This window comes from Ranitomeya variabilis, chromosome 4, assembly GCF_051348905.1.
Source record: "Ranitomeya variabilis isolate aRanVar5 chromosome 4, aRanVar5.hap1, whole genome shotgun sequence".
Lineage (NCBI taxonomy): Eukaryota > Metazoa > Chordata > Amphibia > Anura > Dendrobatidae > Ranitomeya > Ranitomeya variabilis.
Window position 1 is genome coordinate 764,349,043 of NC_135235.1, and position 22,951 is coordinate 764,371,993.

The window sequence follows — 22,951 nt, forward strand, 5'->3', positions numbered from 1 at the left end:
ACCATGGCGATACATATAAGGTTATATGCCCCTCTCACGTTAAGGCCGGCCTCACACTTGGCGTAAGACAATACACCACGTATTATACGTCCGTACTACGGAGAAATGTTCCCAAAATATTGATCCGTAGTCAGGGTGTGTCAGCGTATTTTGCGCATGGCATCCTCCGTATGTAATCCGTATGGCATCCGTACTGCGAGATTTTCGCCCAGGCTTGCAAAACCGACATCTAATGGATTTATGTGCTCAAATGTTCGGGAAAACATATATACAGTATACTAGATGGTGGCCCGATTCTAACGCATCGGGTATTCTAATATATGTATGCTCACGTAGTATATTGCCCAGTGACGTAGTATATTGCCCAGCCACGTAGTATATTGCCCAGTGACGTAGTATATTGCCCAGCCACGTAGTATATTGCCCAGCGACGTAGTATATTGCCCAGTCACGTATTATATTGCCCAGCCACGTAGTATATTGCCCAGTCACCTAGTATATTGCCCAGCCACGTAGTATATTGCCCAGCCACGTAGTATATTGCCCAGTCACGTAGTATATTGCCCAGTCACGTAGTATATTGCCCAGTCACGTAGTATATTGCTCAGTCACGTAGTATATTGCCAAGCGACGTAGTATATTGCCCAGCCACGTAGTATATTGCCCAGCCACGTAGTATATTGCCCAGCCACGTAGTATATTGCCCAGTCACGTAGTATATTGCCCACTCACGTAGTATATTGCCCAGTCACGTAGTATATTGCCCAGTCACGTAGTATATTGCCCAGTCACGTAGTATATTGCCCAGTCACGTAGTATATTGCCCAGCCACGTAGTATATTGCCCAGCCACGTAGTATATTGCCCAGTCACGTAGTATATTGCCCAGCCACGTAGTATATTGCCCAGGCACGTAGTATATTGCCCACTCACGTAGTATATTGCCCAGTCACGTAGTATATTGCCCAGCCACGTAGTATATTGCCCAGTCACGTAGTATATTGCCCAGTCACGTAGTATATTGCCCAGCCACATAGTATATTGCCCAGCCACGTAGTATATTGCCCAGTCACGTAGTATATTGCCCGGCGACATAGTATATTGCCCAGTGACGTAGTATGTTGTCCAGAGCCACGTAGTATATTGCCCAGCCACGTAGTATATTGCCCAGTCACGTAGTATATTGCCCAGTCACGTAGTATATTGTCCAGAGCCACGTAGTATATTGCCCAGCCACGTAGTATATTGCCCAGTCACGTAGTATATTGCCCAGCGACGTAGTATATTGCCCAGTGACGTAGTATATTGTCCAGAGCCACGTAGTATATTGCCCAGTCACGTAGTATATTGCACAGTCACGTAGTATATTGCACAGTCATGTAGTATATTGCCCAGTCGTATATTGCCCAGTGACGTAGCCCATTGTCAAGCTACGTAGTATATTGCCCAGTCATGTAAGTGACAGGTTAATAAATAAAAAAATAAACATACTCGCCTTCCGATCCGAAGTCCCCTTGTAGTGTGTACATACTCACCATACCTGTAGTTCTGTCGCCTGTGCTGCGCGGTACAGGCTGCAGCTTGAGGTCCTTGGGTGTGCTGACGCCGCGGTCACATGACCGTGACGTCATGGCAGGTCCTTCTGCCATGCGCTAAGTGGTACCGGAATCTACCGCTTGCACAGAGCGGTTACCGGAGGGTGGCGAGGAGCGGGCAAGGCATCGGAAGGTGAGTATATAATGATTTTTTATTTTTTACAACATTAGATCCTTTTACTATTGACGCTGCATAGGCTGCGTCATTAGTAAATCTTGGTCACACAGGGTTAATAGCGGCGGTAACGGAGTGCGATACCCGCGGCATAACGCGATCCGTTACCGCTGCCATTAACCCTGTGTGAGCGGAGGGGTGTATGCGGGCGCCGGGCAGTGAGTGCGGGGAGTAAGGAGCGGCCATTTTCTTCCGGACTGTGCGCGTCGCTGATTGGTCGCGGCAGCCATGACAGGCAGCTGCCGAGACCAATCAGCGAACGAATAACCGTGACAGACAGAAGGACAGACGGAAGTGACCTTAGACAATTATATAGTAGATATATATATATGTCATTGAGACACATATATATATATTCTGTATTTAGATTTCATTCAGCGCGATATCTGTGAAAAGCCGGTAATTCAATTGCCGGCTTTTCATTTCTCCTGCACAAACCCGACAGGATATGAGACATGGTTACATACAGTAAACCATCTCATATCCCCTTTTTTTTTGCATATTCCACACTACTAATGTTAGTAGTGTGTATGTGCAAAATTTCAGCGCTGTAGCTGCTAAAATAAAGGGTTAAATGGCGGAAAAAATTGGCGTGGGCTCCCACGCAATTTTCTCCGCCAGAATGGTAAAGCCAGTGACTGAGGGCAGATATTAATAGCCAGGAGAGGGTCCATGGTTATTGGCCCCCCCCCTGGCTACAAACATCTGCCCCCAGCCACCCCAGAAAAGGCACATCTGGAAGATGCGCCTATTCTGGCACTTGGCCACTCTCTTCCCACTCCCTGTAGCGGTGGGATATGGGGTAATGAAGGGTTAATGCCACCTTGCTATTGTAAGGTGACATTAAGCCAGATTAATAATGGAGAGGCGTCAATTATGACACCTATCCATTATTAATCCAATTGTAGGAAAGGGTTAAAAAACACACACACACATGATTCAAAAGTAGTTTAATGAAATAAACACAGCGGTTGTTGTAATAATTTATTGCTCTCTCAATCCATTTCCAGGCCCTCGCTTGGTAAAATAATAAACGCACAATGAGCGCCCCCCGAGGAAGCAATATTCGCGAAACGCGCGTCGGGGCTCCCCTCCTCCGCATACTGCTGCAGGGTGACTCTACGTGTGCATATATCTCTTCATTTGTAAGTACACTGTGCTTGGAATTTTCCTTATTGTATTTACATATTGGCACTAGGATTTACCATCATTATATGCAAAAGGCACTTTATTGTCCTGTATGACTCATGTGCACACCTATTGTCCCCCTGTACCTGCTCCTTATATGTGAACTGTCACGCTATTGTTGTTAGGATATTTATATATAAATGTGATAATTGGATCTCACATATTTTAGCAGGATACATATGTATGCGGCACTAGTGTCGCTTCTCCTCTACTTATTATTTATTATTATCGTATTTTATCTGTATGTATTGTTTGTATGGTTCTTTAATAAAATTGTAATTTTTAGCTCGTGGAGTCCATCTTCTTTTTGGTTTATAATAAACGCACAATATACATACCTTCTGATGTCCGATCACTTCCCACGATGTAATCCATCTGAAGGGGATAAAATAATTTACAAGCAGGAGCCCTGCTAATGCAGCGGTGTGCTCGTGCCTGTAATCCTCGGCGAATGAATGAAATGTAGGTCATTGACCTGCATTTCCTTCAGTCGCGGTGATGCGCCCCCTGGTGGATGTCCTCATATTACCTGGAGCGTGGGAAAAAGTTCCCAGGCTGCAGTTCATGAGAATATCCAGCAGGGGGCGCATCACCGCGACTCAATGTAAGTACAGATCCAGCTTTCCTTTCAGCACCCGGGGATTCCAGGCACGAGCGAGTGGTTTATCGCAGCTCGTGCCTGTAATATTAGTTAACCCCTTCAGATGGATTACATCGTGGGAAGTGATCGGACATCAGAAGGTATGTATCTTGTGCGTTTATTATTTTGCCAAGCGAGGGCCTGGAAATGGATTGTGAGAACAATAAATTATTACAACAACCGCTGTGTTTATTTCATTAAACTACTTTTGAATCATGTGTGTGTGTGTGTTTTAACCCTTTCCTACAATTGGATTAATAATGGATAGGTGTCATAATTGACGCCTCTCCAATATTTATCTGGCTTAATGTCACCTTACAATAGCAAGGTGGCATTAACCCTTCATTACCCCATATCCCACCGCTACAGGGAGTGGGAAGAGAGTGGCCAAGTGCCAGAATAGGTGCATCTTCCAGATGTGCCTTTTCTGGGGTGGCTGGGGGCAGATGTTTGTAGCCAGGGGGGGCCAATAACCATGGACCCTCTCCTGGCTATTAATATCTGCCCTCAGTCACTGGCTTTACCACTCTGGCGGAGAAAATTGCGCGGGAGCCCACGCCAATTTTTTCCGCCATTTAACCCTTTATTTCAGCAGCTACAGCGCTGAAATTTTGCACATACACACTACTAACAGTAGTGTGGAATATGCAAAAAAAAAGGGGGATATGAGATGGTTTACTGAATTGAATTACCGGCTTTTCAATAGAACACCGCTGCGTATTTCTCGCAATGCACACGCATGGTCCGTGTGTAATCCGATTTTTTCTCGCACCCATAGACTTGCATTGGCGATTCTCGGCCGAGATACGCTGACAATCGCAGCCTGCTGCGAGTTCCCTCGGATCCGAAATACGGTGGAGAAAATATCGGATGATGGGAGCTGAACCATAGATTAACATTCGGCCGAGTGCTGTGCGATCTTTTATCGCATAGCACTCGTCCGCATTACGGTCTAGTGTGAGGCCGGCCTTAGCCGGACACTGGAAGGAGGTAAATAAGCGAGATTTCGGCCTTTTAGCTCCCGGTGTGGAGGCGATAGCACAATCATATGCCGCCATATACTAGACGTCCGGTAACCGGTGATAATCCCCTCATGTGTGGGGTCTATTTGTCTCCAGAGAAATCACACGTTACATTCCACACAGAACATTGTGTAGAAAAGGCGGCGCGAGGTGATTGTGCCAGTAGTGAGGGCGAATAATGGCGGGAATGTCACTGACTGAGGAGAAGTCTCCATGTAGCGTCTTCACTGCGGATCACGTGACCCCTGACTCCTCCCCTGTGACCTCATCACAGGTCCTGTGCGCACAGAGCAGCCATATCTGTGGAGTGCGGCTCTGCAGGTGGAGGTATGTGGAGATTCCCCAGTACTGAGCGCAGCCGGGGACATTAACCCCTTCTGCACGGAGGAGACTCTTTTGGGGTTGTTGTTGCCCCTTTATAAGAACCATAACGTTGTTGTTCTGTTTCCTGTAATAGATACATACGAGCCAACTATGGAGGACAGGAAGTGAGGAGCGGAGTGTTCTCCTAGTACAGGGCCCCTTTCTTGGCCCCACACAGTGTAATGCCCCCATTATGCCCTGTAAGCAGGTTCTGCCCCACACCCAGCTGCCTCGGGCACTTTACCATGAGCTGGTACCTCAGATTCTTCCCCGCACCCCTTTCCTTTGTTGGCGCCAAATCTGTTCTGCCTTTGGGGCTCCGGCCTTTATAATATCAGTAACTGCGCCATCAAGGTCTCCTGACCAGGTGCACCCTCTAGACTCTTCCCTCCGGAAACCTCCCTCTTCCCATTGGTGTCACATGGTCCCGTCTGGACGGCAGATAGCAGTCTGTACAAATGCAGCACAGCCCTGAGGAGGCTTTTTTATGACTCTCCTTTTTACACCCCTTATGTAATATATATGATGGCGCTCACACAGTATAATGTTTCCACAGTACTGGCATCTCTCATAAAAAAGGGATTTTCACACTACCGCCATACCCCCACACACAGTATAATGTTCTCATAGTACCGCCATACCCCCACACACAGTATAGTGTTCTCATAGTACCGCCATACCCCCACACAGTATAATGTTCTCATAGTACCGCCATACCCCCACACACAGTATAATGTTCCCATAGTACCGCCATACACCCACACAGTATAATCTCATAGTACCGCCATACACCCACACAGTATAATGTTCCTACAGTACCGCCATACCCCCACACACAGTATAATGTTCTCATAGTACCGCCATACCCCCACACAGTATAATGTTCCTACAGTACCGCCATACCCCCACACACAGTATAATGTTCTCATAGTACCGCCATACCCCCACACAGTATACTGTTCTCATAATACCGCCATACCCCCACACAGTATACTGTTCTTATAATACCGCCATACCCCCACACACAGTATAATGTTCTCACAGTACCGCCATACCCCCACACACAGTATAATGTTCTCACATTACCGCCATACCCCCACACATATTATAATGTTCTCACAGTACCGCTGAAGCGATGGCCGGGGGACCACCATGGTGCAGGAAGACTACTGTACACAAGATGAGGTGCAAACAACAAAGGGTAGATTTATTGGAAGGCAAGAAATGAAGGGAATGAGGAAAATGCAAACAGGGGTATACAATGGCAACAGACAATTTACAAGATTTATGAACTTTAACTTTCCGTAAAACAGCACGGTGTTCCAACTATTGCAGACTCAAAATATGTCTAACAACCCAAATGTAAACAAGTGATGATGCTACTCTACATATAACCTCTCTGGCCTTTACTAAGCAGGCCACACGGCTCCCGTGTACTGACTATTGAAGCCTACACTAGGCCCTAACAGGTGCACCAAACAGGAACAAACTCACGGTGATGTTGGGGACTCAGGTCCAGTCCCAGGGGGCCCCCAGCAGTATAATATGGTGGTGCGCACGGCTTTCTGTCAGCTCTGTGAAACGTGGTCTTCTCCTTGCTTCTGGATCCTAGGGATGCTCCTGGAAACTGTAAATCCCTTTCTCTGTATCGTTGTGGCTCTCTTGCAGCTATATCAGGACACAGTTCTTCTCTCTTTCAGCTATCAGCACAAAAGTCCTTTTTGCAGCAGCCTCAGCTTACACATGCTGCACCAGCTGCACACCTGCACTCTGCACAGACTAGTTCATCACACCGACTCTTGCAGGGGAGAAGCAGAACATTCCATCACACCAGACAAGGGGGTGCAGCCTCTTAAAGTGACAGCGTGTTCCTTACTGTCCATAACAGCACCACCCTCTTACATGCATCCCTTCCTAATGATGGTCGTCCTCGGCCATCACAGCATAAGGGTCAAAGTGAAATGGAGAAACGTGCAATGCGGAAACAGCACCTACAGAGGAGGCAAAAAAGTTGTAAAAACAGACAGAGCACACTGTTCTACATATCGGACTGGTGGAACCCCTGAATTAGACCTCTGGGATCTCCGAAGCTCTTGGCTGTCAGGCAAGGCTTGACTATCTTCCAGAGGAACACTTGTTGCAGGAGATATTGTGAGCTTGGTCTGGCCTCGTCCTCGCATGGCGGTACTGGTACATCCATGGGATTACCGTCTCTGTGCGGCTGAGGACCCCCTACTGTGTCAGGGACGGTCCACCACTCATCATCAATTTCACCATCAGGCATTACAGATTCAGGAAGTGGAGTAGCGCCTTCAGGCGACAAGGGCGTAGAACAGACCTCAGACTGGCAAGGCCGTAGCATATTTCTGTTAAGTACTCTAGGTGCCGATGCCCCAGTCTCAATCTGTACCTTGTAGACAGGGCCGTTAGCATACACTCGCTCGATAACTTTGTACAGCTGTACTTCCCATCTCCTCACTTAGTTTTCCCTTGGGGCGTTTCTCTCTGACTAATACTCGGTCTTCAGGTTGGAGCGGTAACTCTTGAGTCGGTTTGTGGCCCGTATGTTCTTTTTCTTGCAGCTGCTGACCCGCCAACCGCCGTATCGTTTGCAATCGTTGACTTGCCGATGCTCTTTCACCCATGAGGTGACAGTTCGCTCCATCAGCTCCTCTGGCTGTTCCAAATTCAGCTCAATGATCTCTCGTCCAGCTCTTCCAAACAACAGTAGATAGGGGGTATAACTCATGGTGGAGTGGACCCGATTGTTGTAGGTCCAGACCAATTCCGGCAGATAGTCTGGCCAGCACGCCTTCTTATCCTCCTCCAAAGTTCTCAACATTTGAAGTGAGGTTCGGTTGAAGCGTTCACAAGCTCCGTTACCTTGAGGGTGGTAAGGGGTGGTCCGGGACCGCTCGATGCCATACATATGATACAAATCTTCCATCACCTTGCCTTGAAAACATGCGCCTTGGTCGGAGTGGATGCGCTTTGGGCACCCATACACCCGGATGAAGTCTTGACATATGGCTCGCGCCACCGATTCCGCAGTCTGATCTCTAGTCGGAGTGACTACTGCGAATTTAGAGAAATGATCGGTCATCATCAAACAGTATTGCAGCCCCCGGGCCGAGTGTCCCACGAGGAGATAGTCGATCATCAAGACTTCTAGCGGTTCCTTAGTTTGTATGGTCTGGATGGGTGCCCTCTGTTCGGTACTCTTAATGAGGTCACATACTCGACATTGCCAGCAAACCTCTTCCACCACAAACTCCAACCGGGGGCAATACACATACCGCTGTAACCATTGGTAGGTCTTTGTGGGGCCGAAGTGCGCTCCAAAATCGTGGGCTTCTTTAGCTACTTCTTGAGCCATTCTTCCTGGGATGACCACTTGCCACCTTACTTCCATATCTTTTGGCTGTTGCCTCTTACGATATAGCACTGACTCTCGCACTTCCAGTCTATCCCACTGGTGTAACACACTCCTCATTTCAGAGTCCAGTTCATCTCTCTCTTGTTTGCCAGGCTTCCGCTTTTGAGTTACCCACCATTTCATCTGTCTCAGCCCTTTGTATTCATCCTGAACATGTCCCCATTCCTCATTGGTTCTCCCCAGGGACCGGGGTAATGCGCAGGCCTCCCTTCTTGACTGGGCCGCAACCATTGGGGGCTTAAACTTATGAAAGTCTGGGGTTGCTTCCTCTTCGAGTTGCTCATCAAGATCCCCCACTGGAGTCTCCACAGTCACTCTTGACAGCCCATCAGCATTTGCGTTTTCGGTAGCAGAGCGATAACAGATGGTAAGGTCGAACTTGGCTAGGCGAGCCACCCACCGTTGTTCTAAGGCCCCCAATTTAGCATTCTCAAGGTGGGCCAGGGGATTATTGTCTGTTCGAACTTGAATCTTGGTACCTGTCAGGAAGCCTGCAAACTTTTCTGTCATGGCCCACACCAGGGCCAGGAGCTCTAACCGGAAGGAGCTGTAATTGTGAGGGTTTCTTTCGCTGTCTCGCAGGGACCTGCTGTCATACCCAATGACTCTCTCATGTCCATCCTGTATCTGAGAAAGTACTGCACTGAGTCCATGAAGGCTACCATCTGTGTACAACAGGAACGGTTGATCGAAGTCTGCGTAGGCCAAAATCGGGGCTGAGGTAAGTGCATTCTTTATAGGCTGGAAGGCCTCTTCTTGTCCCTGTGCCCAGGGGATGCACTGGGTCTTCGGCACTCCAGCGGTCCCCCTCAGCAACTCATTGAGAGGACCCGCCACCTTCGCGAAGTCTTTAACAAATCGGCGGTAGTACCCAGCGAGTCCCAGGAAGGCCTGGAGTTCTCTCACTGTTCGAGGGACTGGCCACTTCTGGATAGCAGCCACTTTTTCTGGTGAGGGTAGAACTCCATCTTGTGACACTGTGGCCCAGGTACTCGATCTCTCTCTTGAAGAGGTGGCACTTCTTTGGCTTCACCTTCAGGTTATGGGCCCACAGTCTTTTGAGTACCTGTCCAAGCCGGGCAAGGTGTTCTTTGAAAGAGGTCAAAAACACAATGATGTCATCCAGATAGATCAGGGTAGCCTCAAAATTTAAGTCTCCCAAACACTTTTCCATCAGCCGTTGAAAGGTGCCTGGAGCATTGGAGAGCCCGAAGGGCTTCCGGTTAAACTCGAACAGCCCCATAGGGAGGATGAAGGCAGTTTTCTCTCTGTCTTTCTCTGCCATGGCTACTTGCCAGTATCCGCTTGTTAGGTCCAGGGTAGAGAAGTACTTGGCTTTCCCCAACGCTGTCAAAGATTCCGGGGCAACGGATAAGAGTCTCGAACAGTGTAGGCATTGAGTTTCCTGTAATCTACACAGAACCGGATGGTCCCATCCTTTTTCTTGATGAACACCACCGGGGCTGCCCAAGGGCTCTGACTACTCTGCACCACTCCTGAATCCAGCATCTGCCTCAGTAATGTTTTCACCTCTTGATACATCTTGGGCGGGATCTGCCGGTATCGTTCTCGAATTGGACGAGCTTCCCCAGTGGGTATCTCATGCGTGATGGCTTCAGTACAGCCGAAATCTTCGTCGTGACGGCCGGGTGAATGCGGCCTGATTTTCCCACAGCATAGTTTCTATTGCTTGCACACGCTCAGGGCCCAGAGCATTCACATCCACTTCCATTTGCTCAACTCCACTCCGGGGATGGCGTCTCTTCGTCCCCTGCAGCAACTGCTAGGGTCCACCCCTCTCCTTCTTTCGGTGATAAAGACATCTCCTTCTGACTCACCACTTCACCCTTATGTAGGTACACCAGGGCCAGATGTGTCCCTCGTGGCAAGGTGACCTCCCCGGGGCCCACATTCAAAGCTCTTATGGGGACATGTCCTTGCTGGACCACAGCTATCGTATGAGCTATCATGACTTCTTGGTCTACTCCTCTGCCTACCACAGGCTGAACAGCCACTTCCAACCCGTCAAGGTTGCGGTGAGTCCCCACTGGAAGGTATACTATAGTTTCTCGCTCGGGAGGTAGGATTACAGGTTCTTTACCAGGAGCCCTGATGACCCCTACCGTCTGATAAGATGGCACACTCTTCTGCGTCCCACAGATGTGGATCAGTCGTTGAAGGGCTTCTTGAGTAGGCTTATGTGTAGTAGCCTTCCTCCAATATCCAGGTCCCCGTTTGGTAAACATAATCTGATTGAGTTCACGTAGGATATTCATTCCCAGTACTACAGGCACATCTTCCTTGATAGGCTCAGGGACTAGCAGGATCCCTTTTTTCCCAACTTCTTGCCCACAGATTCGAATATTCATCCACATGACCCCTGTGACCGGGATCGGTTGTTGGTTGGCAGCAAACAACTGGATCAATGTCTCTTTTTCTGGCTTGGCCAGGGCCTGGAAATGCTGCTTGAAGTACTCTTCTGGCATCGTTGTCACTTGTGACCCGGTATCTATCAAGAAATCCACCATAACTCCTTCGAATTCAGCACGTAGGTGTAATATTTATAGGGGATAACTCAAGAGATTCTTTGCGTGGAACAATACAACTACAGGACACAGTTTTATAAGTGGTAAAGTCTATATTCTCACACAGTGATTCAAACAGGTGCAGAGAGAAACTCAAGTCCACAACACTTGGTGCAAATAATAAACGCAGCTTAGAAGTCTATACGAAACTTCAGAGAAACAAGCAATCAAGCAGAAAGTCTATGAAGTACAGTTATACTTGAGGATACTTGACAAGAATAAATCCTTGACTTAGTCCAGACACAGATAGATATGCTTATAAGGCAGTTCAAATCATATCTTAGCTCAACCAGGGAGGCCTGGTTAATAGTCTAAGGTTATTGCAGCAGCAGCTTACATGTCCAGCAAATGCAGATGAAGTAAACACGAGCAGCAGATGGAGGATTACTGGAGACTTGTGTATGCAGCAGGAACTCTGAGCAGAGTAGCAGGATCACCACACAGGTTCACAGGAGCAGGTGTATAGCCAGGGAGTAATCAGAGGTCAGGAGCTGGATGCAAGGCAGAATAATCTACCACAGACTGAAGGCTGGGGTGGAGTTTTATAGCAGGAAGACAAGTGCACATGAGACCAAAGACGCCATGTTGGAAAAGGGCAGTGATGCACAAAAGGTAAAAAATGTTCAGAGTCCTGACATTACTCCACCCTTAGAAGCGGCCTCAGGACGATCCTGGACCTGGTTTCTCAGGGAATCTCTGATGAAAACGAGAAATCTTCTGTTGGGCATTGATGTTTTCCACAGGTTCCCAAGAGTCTTCCTCAGGGGGATATCCCTGCCATCTTATCAGATATTGGAGCCGATTCCTGCTGATCCTGGAATCAATAATTTCCTCCACCACAAATTGTTCTTGCCCATCAATCACCACAGGCTGCGGAGGTGGCACAACACGTCCCTGGAAGGTATTAGGAGATACAGGCTTTAGTAAAGATACATGAAAAACTGGGTGTACCTTCATTGTCCTAGGTAGCTTTAGCCGGCAGGCCACAGAGCTCACAATACCATTGATCTTGAAAGGGCCAATGAATTTCTGTCCAAGTTTTTGTGAAGGAATGTTTAACTTCAGATTCTTAGTTGCTAACCACACGGAATCTCCTACCTTGAACATGGGTGCAGGTTTACGGAATCTATCAGCCGATCTCTTATAACATTCTTGAGCTGTGGTCAGGGATTCCTTCAGAACCTCCAGATTTTGTCTCATCGCAGTCAGCCTTTCCTCCACTGCTGGAACCGGAGAATTAAATGGAGACCTAGGTAAAATACACGGATGATAACCCAGATTGGCAAAGAAAGGTGTAAATTTAGTGAAGGTGCTCTGAGAATTATTGTATGAAAATTTGGCTAACGGCAACAACTCCAGCCAATCATCCTGGAGATGGCTGACATAACATCTTAGATATTGTTCCAGCGTCTGGTTGGTACGCTCAGTCTGACCATTTGTCTGGGGATGGTAAGCAGAAGAGAGACAGACATTAATATTGAGTGCAGAGCAAAACCCCTTCCAGAATCTTGAAGAGAACTGTACTCCACGGTCCGAGATGATCTCATCCGGCACCCCATGCAACCGAATGACATTCTGTATAACCAAGTTCACTGTATCTTTAGCTTAGGGGAGGCCGGTGCACGGAACAAAATGAGCAGCTTTAGTCAGGCGATCAACTACCACCATGATTGTATTCATGCCCCCCGATGTAGGCAGCTCCACACTAAAGTCCATTGATATAGACCCCCAAGGGCGGGACGGAACAGGTAATGGTTGTAGAAGACCCGTAGGTGCCACATGAGGAGTCTTGTAACGGGCACATACCTCGCAAGAGAGAACATAGTCCTTGATATCCTTCAGGCAAATTGGCCACCAGAAGAATCGGCTCAGGAACTCTTGTGTCTTCTGTACCTGCCTGTGACCAGCCAACTTGGAGTCATTTACCAACCTGAGGATCTGCAGACGGACGACCTCTGGGACGTAGATACGTCGATCTCTGAACCACATGCCACCCTTAAAGACAAGATTAATATCCACAAGTGGGTTGGCCAGAAATACATCACCTTCATAGGCCTCCCTGCACTCCTTCCACAAGTCCTGATCGTGGATAACTCCGATGAAATTGGCATCAGATAGAATGGACTTGGACGGGGCTCCAGGTACGGAATCCGCAGCATGGATTCGGGATAAAGCATCAGCCTTCCCATTACGAGAACCTGGACGGTACGAGATAACAAAGTTAAATTGATTTAAAAATAAGTTCCAACGAGCCTGACGAGGAGAAAGACATCTAGCGGATCTAAGGGACTCTAGATTGCGATGGTCAGTTAGCACTATGATCTGTTGTTCAGCTCCTTGCAGATGATGCCTCCATTCTTTGAAAGCCGCAATATAAGCCAGCAATTCCTTGTCTCCCACGTCGTAATTCTTCTCTGCTGAGGTTAGTCTATGGGAAAAGAAAGCACAAGGATGTAGCAGACCCTTCTCTCCAGTTCTTTGGGAGAGAATAGCCCCCAAAGCATTATCAGAAGCGTCCACCTCCACAATGAAAGGAAGTGTGGGATCTGGGTGTATCAACAGCAGTGCTGATGTGAAACAGATCTTCAGCCGATCAAAAGCTTCTTGAGCCTGTGATGACCACTTAAAGGGTTTTTCCTTCTTTGTCAAGGAAGTAATGGGACGGACAATATCAGAAAAATTTCGAATGAAGAGTCTGTAGAAATTTGCAAAACCAATAAAATGTTGGACCTCCTTAATGTTCTTGGGTACCGGCCAGTCAAGGATAGCCTGAATCTTACCAGATTCCATGTCCAGTGTTATGATCTGGTGGCCTAGGAGCAGCATGAGACGTGCTCTGGAGAAGGTGGTACCTTTACTGACCGCAGACCCTGAACTTAACACCACAACTAGAAGTAGCTGTGGGATGTTCCTGTCACTCCCTAGACACCTCGTCACAGCCTGAGGACTAATTACCCCTAAAGAAAGAAACAGGAAAACTATCTTGCCTCAGAGAAAATCCCCAAAGGATAGACAGCCCCCCACAAATATTGACTGTGAGAGAAGAGGGAAATTACATACGCAGACTGAAAACAGAATTTAGCAAAGGAGGCTAAGCTAGCTAAAAAAAAAGGACAGGACAGAGCACTGTGCGGTCAGTATTAAAATACTACAAAATATCCACCACAGAGAATACAAAAATCTCCACACCTAACTAAAGGCATGGAGGGTAACTCTGCATCTCCAGAGCTTCCAGCTTGGCTGAATAAATCCTTACGCAGACAAGGCTGGACAAGAAAAAACATAGAAATGCACAGAGCTATAAGGTCCACAGCATGTGAACTGCAAAAACAAAGCCAGGACTTATCTTTGATGATTTGGACAGTATAACAGGAGAAACCAAGCAGAGATGTGAATCCTCCAAAAACCATGGACAACTGGCACGGACTAAAGGATCTAGCCAGATTAAATAGCCCAGTCAGAATTGGTAGTGAGTGAAAGCACCTGATGAGTGCTGAGATCCAAAGGAGCAGCAGTACCACTTACAACCACCGGAGGGAGCCCAAGAGCAGAATTCACAACAGTACCCCCCCTTGAGGAGGGGTCACCGAACCCTCACCAGAGCCCCCAGACCGATCAGGACGAGCCAAATGAAAAGCACGAACCAAATCGTCAGCATGAACATCGGAGGCAGCAACCCAAGTATTATCCTCCTGGCCATAACCCTTCCACTTGACAAGATACTGAAGCCTCCGCCTCGAAAAACGAGAATCCAAAATCTTCTCAACCACATATTCCAACTCCCCATCAACCAACACCGGAGCAGGAGGATCAACAGAGGGAACAACGGGCACCACATATTTCTGCAACAAAGATCTATGGAAAACATTATGGATGGAAAAGGAGACTGGAAGGGCCAAACGAAAAGACACTGGATTAATAATCTCAGAAATCTTATAGGGACCAATAAAGCGAGGCTTGAACTTAGGGGAAGAGACCTTCATAGGAACATGACGGGAAGACAACCAGACCAAATCCCCAACCAGAAGCCGGGAACCAACACCCCGACGACGGTTAGCAAAACGCTGAGCCTTCTCCTGAGACAAAACCAAATTGTCCACCACATGGGTCCAAATCTGCAGCAACCTATCAACCACAGAATCCACACCAGGGCAGTCAGAAGGCTCAACCTGCCCAGAAGAAAAACGAGGATGAAAACCAGAATTGCAAAAAAAGGCGAAACCAAAGTAGCCGAACTAGCCCGATTATTAAGGGCAAACTCGGCCAATGGCAAAAAGGTCACCCAATCATCCTGATCAGCAGACACAAAGCATCTCAAATAAGTCTCCAAGGTCTGATTAGTTCGCTCGGTCTGGCCATTTGTCTGAGGATGAAATGCGGAAGAAAAAGACAAATCAATGCCCAGCCTAGCACAAAAGGCCCGCCAAAACCTAGAAACAAACTGGGAACCTCTGTCAGACACAATATTCTCAGGAATGCCATGCAAACGAACCACATGCTGAAAAAACAACGGAACCAAATCAGAAGAGGAAGGCAACTTAGGCAAGGGTACCAAATGAACCATCTTAGAAAACCAATCACAAACCACCCAGATAACAGACATCTTCTGAGAAACTGGAAGATCTGAAATAAAATCCATAGAAATATGCGCCCAAGGCCTCTCAGGGACCGGCAAAGGCAAAAGCAACCCACTAGCGCGGGAACAGCAGGGCTTGGCCCGCGCACAAGTCCCACAGGACTGCACAAAAGAACGCACATCCCGTGACAAAGAAGGCCACCAAAAGAACCTACCAACCAAGTCTCTGGTACCAAAAATCCCAGGATGGCCAGCCAACACAGAACAATGAACCTCAGAAATCACCTTACTAGTCCATCTATCAGGAACAAACAGTTTCCCCGCTGGACAGCGGTCAGGTTTATCAGCCTGAAATTCCTGAAGAACCCGTCGTAAATCAGGGGAGATGGCAGAAAGAATCACCCCTTCTTTCAGAATGCCGACCGGCTCAAGGACCCCAGGAGAATCAGGCAAAAAGCTCCTAGAGAGGGCATCAGCCTTAACATTCTTAGAACCCGGAAGATACGAGACCACAAAATCAAAACGGGAGAAAAACAGGGACCATCAAGCCTGTCTAGGATTCAGCCGCTTGGCAGACTCGAGGTAAATCAGATTCTTATGATCGGTCAAGACCACAACACGGTGCTTGGCCCCCTCAAGCCAATGTCGCCACTCCTCAAATGCCCATTTCATAGCCAACAACTCCCGATTGCCGACATCATAATTGCGTTCCGCAGGCGAAAACTTTCGGGAAAAGATGGCACATGGTTTCATCAAGGAACCATCAGAATTCCTCTGAGACAAAACGGCCCCTGCCCCAATCTCAGAAGCGTCAATCTCAACCTGAAAAGGAAGAGAAACGTCCGGCTGACGCAACACAGGGGCAGAAGTAAATCGGCGTTTAAGCTCCTGAAAGGCAGAAACAGCCGCAGAGGACCAATTTGTCACATCAGCGCCTTTCTTTGTCAAATCGGTCAGGGGTTTAACCACACTGGAGAAGTTGGCAATAAAACGGCGATAAAAATTTCTGAAGACTCTTCACAGATGTGGGTTGAATCCAATCATGAATGGCCTGAACCTTAACCGGATCCATTTCTATAGACGAGGGAGAAAAAATGAAACCCAAAAAAGAAACCTTCTGCACTCCAAAGAGGCACTTAGACCCCTGCACAAATAAAGCATTATCACGAAGAATCTGAAATACCATCCTGGCCTGTTTCACATGAGACTCCCAATCATCGGAAAAAATCAAAATATCATCCAAATATACAATCATGAATTTATCAAGATAATTGCGGAAGATATCATGCATGAAGGACTGAAACACAGATGGAGCATTAGAGAGCCCGAATGGCATCACAAGGTATTCAAAATGGCCTTCGGGCGTATTAAACGCAGTTTTCCATTCGTCACCCTGTTTAATATGAACAAGATTATACGCCCCTCGAAGGTCAATCTTAGTAAACCAACTAGCCCCCTTAATCCTAGCAAACAAATCAGAAAGCAAAGGCAAAGGGTAATGAAATTTGACCGTGATCTTGTTCAAGAGGCGATAATCAATACAGGGTCTCAAGGAGCCATCCTTCTTGGCAACAAAAAAAACCCCGCTCCCAAAGGTGAAGAAGATGGCCGAATATGCCCTTTCTCCAAGGACTCCTTAATATAACTCCGCATGGCGGTATGTTCTGGCACAGACAGGTTGAAGAGTCGACCCTTAATGAACTTACAGCCTGGAATCAAGTCAATAGCACAATCACAGTCCCTATGCGGCGGAAGAGAACTGGATTTGGGTTCATCAAATACATCCTGGAAATCTGACAAAAACTCAGGACTTTCAGAAGAGGGGGAAGAGGAAATTGACATCAAAGGAACTTCATTATGAACCCCCTGACAACCCCAACTAGTCACAGACATAGATTTCCAATCCAGCACCGGGTTATGTACCTGTAACCATGGAAAACCCAGTACAATAGAATCATGCAAATTATGCAACACCAGAAAACGACAATCTTCCTGATGTGCTGGCGCCATGCACATGGTCAGCTGTGTCCAGAACTGAGGTTTATTTTTAGCCAAAGGTGTAGCATCAATGCCCCTTAAAGGAATAGGATTCTGCAAAGGGAACCCACAACGCTTGGCAAATTCTAAGTCCATCAAGTTCAAAGCGGCGCCTGAATCCACAAATGCCATGACAGAAAATGACAACAATGAGCAGATCAAGGTTACAGATAACAGAAATTTAGGCTGTACAGTACTGATGGTAACAGAGCTAGCAAGTCTCTTTGTACGCTTAGGACAATCGGAAATAACATGAGCAGAATCGCCGAAATAAAAACACAACCTATTCTGACGTCTGAATCCTTGTTGTTCAGCTCTAGACAAAATCCTATCACACTGCATAGGCTCAGGACTCCGCTCAGAGGACAATGCCATCGTGTGCACAACTCTGCGCTTGCGCAAGCGCCGATCAATCTGAATGACCAGAGACATAGAATCACTCAGACCAGCAGGCGTGGGGAACCCCACCATAACATCTTTAACGGATTCAGAAAGACCCTTTCTGAAAATTGCCACCAAAGCATCCTCATTCCATTTCGTGAGCACAGACCATTTTCTAAATTTCTGGCAGTATACACAGGGTCAACAAGGTCTTTTCTGCATGATCCACTTAATTAGGTTCATCATACAATAACCCTAGCGCCTGAAAAAAGGTGTCTACATTAAGCAAGGCCGGATTCCCAGATTCCAGGGAAAATGCCCAATCCTGAGGATCACCACGCAGCAAAGAGATGACAATTTTAACTTGCTGAATGGAATCACCAGAGGAACGAGATTTCAGAGCAAAAAACAGTTTGCAGTTATTTTTAAAGCTCAAAAACTTGGACCTGTCCCCAAAAAACAAATCAGGAGTTGGAATTCTAGGCTCTAAAACCGGAGTCTGGACAATATAATCGGAAATACCCTGTACTCTTGCAGCAAGCTGATCCACACGAGAAGCCAATCCCTGAACATCCATGCCAGCGCCAAACTCCTGAGCCACCCAGAGATTAAGAGGGAAGAGAAGACAAAATAGACTACAGAAAAAAAAATGGCTCAGCACTTTTCTTCCCTTCTTTTGAGATGCATTTAACTCATTGTGGGCCAGTTGTACTGTTATGATCTGGTGGCCTAGGAGCAGCATGAGACATGCTCTGGAGAAGGTGGTACCTTTACTGACCGCAGACCCTGAACTTAACACTGCAACTAGAAGTAGCCGTGGGATGTTCCTGTCACTCCCTAGACACCTCGTCACAGCCTGAGGACTAATTACCCCTAAAGAAAGAAACGGGAAAACTATCTTGCCTCAGAGAAAATCCCCAAAGGATAGACAGCCCCCCACAAATATTGACTGAGAGGAGAGGGAAATTACATACGCAGACTGAAAACACAATTTAGCAAAGGAGGCCAAGCTAGCTAAAAAGAAAGGACAGGACAGAGCACTGTGCGGTCAGTATTAAAATACTACAAAATATCCACCACAGAGAATACAAAAATCTCCACACCTAACTAAAGGCATGGAGGGTAACTCTGCATCTCCAGAGCTTCCAGCTTGGCTGAATAAATCCTTACGCAGACAAAGCTGGACAAGAAATAACATAGAAATGCACAGAGCTATAAGGTCCACAGCATGTGGACTGCAAAAACAAAGCCAGGACTTATCTTTGATGATTTGGACAGTATAACAAGAGAAACCAAGCAGAGATGTGAATCCTCCAAAAACCATGGACAACTGGCACTGACTAAAGGATCTAGCCAGATTAAATAGCCCAGTCAGAATTGGTAGTGAGTGAAAGCACCTGATGAGTGCTGAGATCCAAAGGAGCAGCAGTACCACTTACAACCACCGGAGGGAGCCCAAGAGCAGAATTCACAACAGTTCAGCCCCTGGGGAGAGATAATATATACCCTAAGAACTGTATCTCAGAACGATGGAACTCGCATTTCTCCGGCTTAATATACAGATGGTTCTCTTTCAGACGTCTTAAAACAGTTTTGACATGTTCTTCATGTTCCTGTAGAGAGTCAGAAAAGATTAGTATATCGTCCAAAGAGATCACTACAAACTGGTCCAACAAATCTCTGAAAATGTCATTAGCAAGGTGTTGAAATGTTGCAGGGGCATTACAAAGCCCGAAGGGCATCACAAGAGATTCAAAATGTCCATACCGGCATCTGAATGCTGTCTTCCACTCATCCCCTGGACGAATACGCACCAATTTATAAGCCCCACAAAGATCCAGTTTAGAGAACACTTTAGCATGGCGGACTCTTTCCAGTAATTCGGGAATCGGAGGCAAAGGGTAACGGTTTCGTATGGTTACCTTATTGAGTTCTCGATAGTCAATACAGGGTCTCAGGGTCCCGTCCTTCTTCTTTAAAAAGAAGATAGGTGCCACTCCTGGTGAGGAAGAAGGACGTATGAAGCCTTTGGCCAGATTTTCATCAATATATTATTTTAAGGCATGAAGCTCAGGTGCCGCCAAAGGGTATACGTTACCAAAAGTAATGGCTGCCCCGGGCAGCAGCTCAATGGGACAGTCATAATGCCTATGTGGAGGAAGCTGATCTGCATTCTTCTTGTCACAGATGTCAGAGAACTCTTTATAAGCTGGAGGTAAAGAAAATACCTTTACATGTGGTTTCGTAGCTGTGGACTCAGGGACAGCTTCTGTTAACGTTGAGTTGCTCCTTGTTAGGAAGATAATCATCTTGGTCTCCTAGTTGATACCGTATTTCGCGGACTATAAGACGCACCGGACCATAAGGCGCACCCCAAATTTGGGGTGAAAATTGCAGAAAAAAGGATTTTTTATAAGATGGGGGTCCATCTTATTGTCCGAATTTACAGTATCTTACCTGAGGGCTGGTGGTGGCAGAGCAGGGTCACAAGAGGCATGGTGGCGGCAGAGGTGGGGTAATGCGGTACGGCGTGCACCTGAGCAGGGTCCCTTCCTGCTTAGGTGGGCGACGCCACGGCCTAGTGTCCATGGGAGTGTGGCAGCAGTGGTTACTGACAGAGGTGCTGGGATGAGGAGGCACAGTGAGAGGTATGGCATGAGAGGGGTCCCTTTCCCCGGTGAGGTGATGGAAGGATCTCGTGGGCACATGGACTGGAGATGATGGAGGTAGTGGTGTACATTTTGAAGCGAGTATTCCACAGGAGCTCATATGTCTGAGTCCTTGCCGCTTCCCGGCGCTCCTCAGCGCAATAATTATTTCAGAAGCCGGTAATAAGTGAGGAGCTCCGCTACCGAGACACAGCCGCCATGACCGGACACTGCGGGAAAAGCGCCTCTGTACTGCTGCGAGCCCTGCTGGAGGCGGAGAGCCGGCCGTGCCATGCGGTGCTGAGGAGCGCCGGGAAGCGGCAAGGACTCAGACATCTGATCTCCTGTGGAATACTCGCTTCACAATGTACACCACTACCTCCATCATCTCCAGTCCATGTGCCCACGAGATCCTTCCTGAACCTTGCTGCACCCATCCTGGGAAGCAAAAGGATGGAGTACGGTATACAGAGTCCAAAGTCCCGGTGAGGTGATGCAGCAGCCCGGTAATGCAGCAGAGCCGGGTGAATCCTGTTGATATCGGTGGGCGCGGCCATCTTCCTGAGGCCGCGCGTTCGCAGATGGAGCTCTGCTGCCCGGGGCTTCAGGAAAATGGCCGCTGCGATCCCCATCTGCGCACGCGCGGCATCCCGCGGCCATTTTCCTGAAGCCCCGGGCAGCAGAGCTCCATCTGCGAACGCGCGTCCTCAGGAAGATGGCCGCGCCCACCGATAACAGGATTCACCCGGCTCTGCTGCCTTACCGGGCTGCTGCATCACCTCACCGGGAAAAGGGACCCCGCTCACTGCGCCTCCTCATCTCCGCACCTCTGCTGCCACACCTCTGCCGCCGCACCTCTGCCACCGCACCTCTGCCGCCACGGTAAGCCTGCATTGCGACTGTTAGACGCACCCCCCATTTTCCCCCCTTTTTTGGGGGGGAAAAAGTGCGTCTTGTAGTCCGAAAAATACGGTAATTGGGTTTTGAGAATGCAACCAAGGAATGCCTAAAATCACAGGGAAATGAGAAGAGATTAGCAAGAAAGAAAGTTGCTCCTGATGATTAGGCTCCAACAAAATTTCAAGGGGTACGGTCTCCTGATCCACAGGCCCAGAGATTAAAGGTGATTCATCCACTGTTTCCATGGTAATTGGAGAGGCTCTTTGCTGAGTTTTAATACCATGTTCCTTGGCAAATGCGATATCCATGAAATTGCCACCTGCACCAGAGTCAATCATAGCTAAACTGGAAATCCACTGTCCTGAACACAGGATCTTAATAGGGAGAGAACAGTGAGAGTTCTTTTCCTTCAGCTCCTTGGGGGGTGAAGCCATAGAAAGTGAATGGAATACAGCGTTTAAAGGCAGGCTACATTCAGAGATGTCAGATTCATCATCACAGTTGTCATACTCCCCTATTGCTGCTAGCACCTTGTTAGGCCGTCTAGGACACTTAGGACAATTGATCAAGAAGTGGTCAGACTGGCCGCAGTAGAAACATAGACTTTCACGAAGGCGATGCTCCCGGCGCTCATTGATCTCGCGCCTCTGAACAGAATCAATTTGCATGGGCACCTCCTCCACCTCCCGAGAGGTTTTACCTGCAGGCTCTTTGGAAGGAAGGGAAAAGTTAGAAACACGGTTATATGCAGCAAATTTCTCCTGCCTACGCTCATTAAGGCGAATGTCTATGCACACACAATGCTGTATAAATGTCTCTAGCTCTTGTGGTGACTCAGAGCGGGCTAGTTCATCTTTTGCAATGCTAGACAGATCCCTTTTAAAAATAGGCATTTGTGCATAACTGTCCCGATTGGTATCTACCGCCAATCTCCTGAATTCAGTGGCATACTCAATAACAGAACGTTTAGCCTGGAGTAAAGACAACAAAGCAGATTCAGCGGTTGCATGGCAATTAGGGTCATCAAACATTAATGCCATAGCGGCCAAGAAATCATCCAAGTCACTTAACCGTGGGTCAGGAGACTCAATCATCGGATTCGCCCAGGCGAGTGCTCGTGAGGTCAGTAGCATTATTACACACAATACTTTGGATCTACCAGTAGGAAAACGGTCAGCATGCACATCAAAATATAGCATACATTGATTCACAAAGCCACAAAATTTGTCGCGATCACCATTAAATCTGAATGGGGGCAACTTAGGTGGGCTAGCTGGCGGCGGTTGCCCAGAGGGTAAAGTCACTTGTGCAGCTATTTGCGTGCTTATGTCCTGAAAAGCCCGTCCATACTGGGACTCTATGCCAGCAAGTTTGTTTTCCTGGGCTGCCATGCGGTTGCTCAAGTT

The 22,951-nt window shown here is 47.7% G+C and overlaps 1 protein-coding gene across 1 annotated transcript in view; it reads left to right on the forward strand.

Moving 5' to 3' along the window:
• Positions 1 to 4,807: 4,807 nt before the first annotated feature.
• The window catches only part of LOC143766878 (uncharacterized), a 65,728-nt gene continuing 47,584 nt past the window's right edge, over positions 4,808 to 22,951 (forward strand). The window contains exon 1 of the mRNA XM_077254877.1: positions 4,808 to 4,946. The gene's annotated coding sequence lies outside the window, so the exon portion shown is untranslated. The remainder of the gene's footprint in view (positions 4,947 to 22,951) is intronic.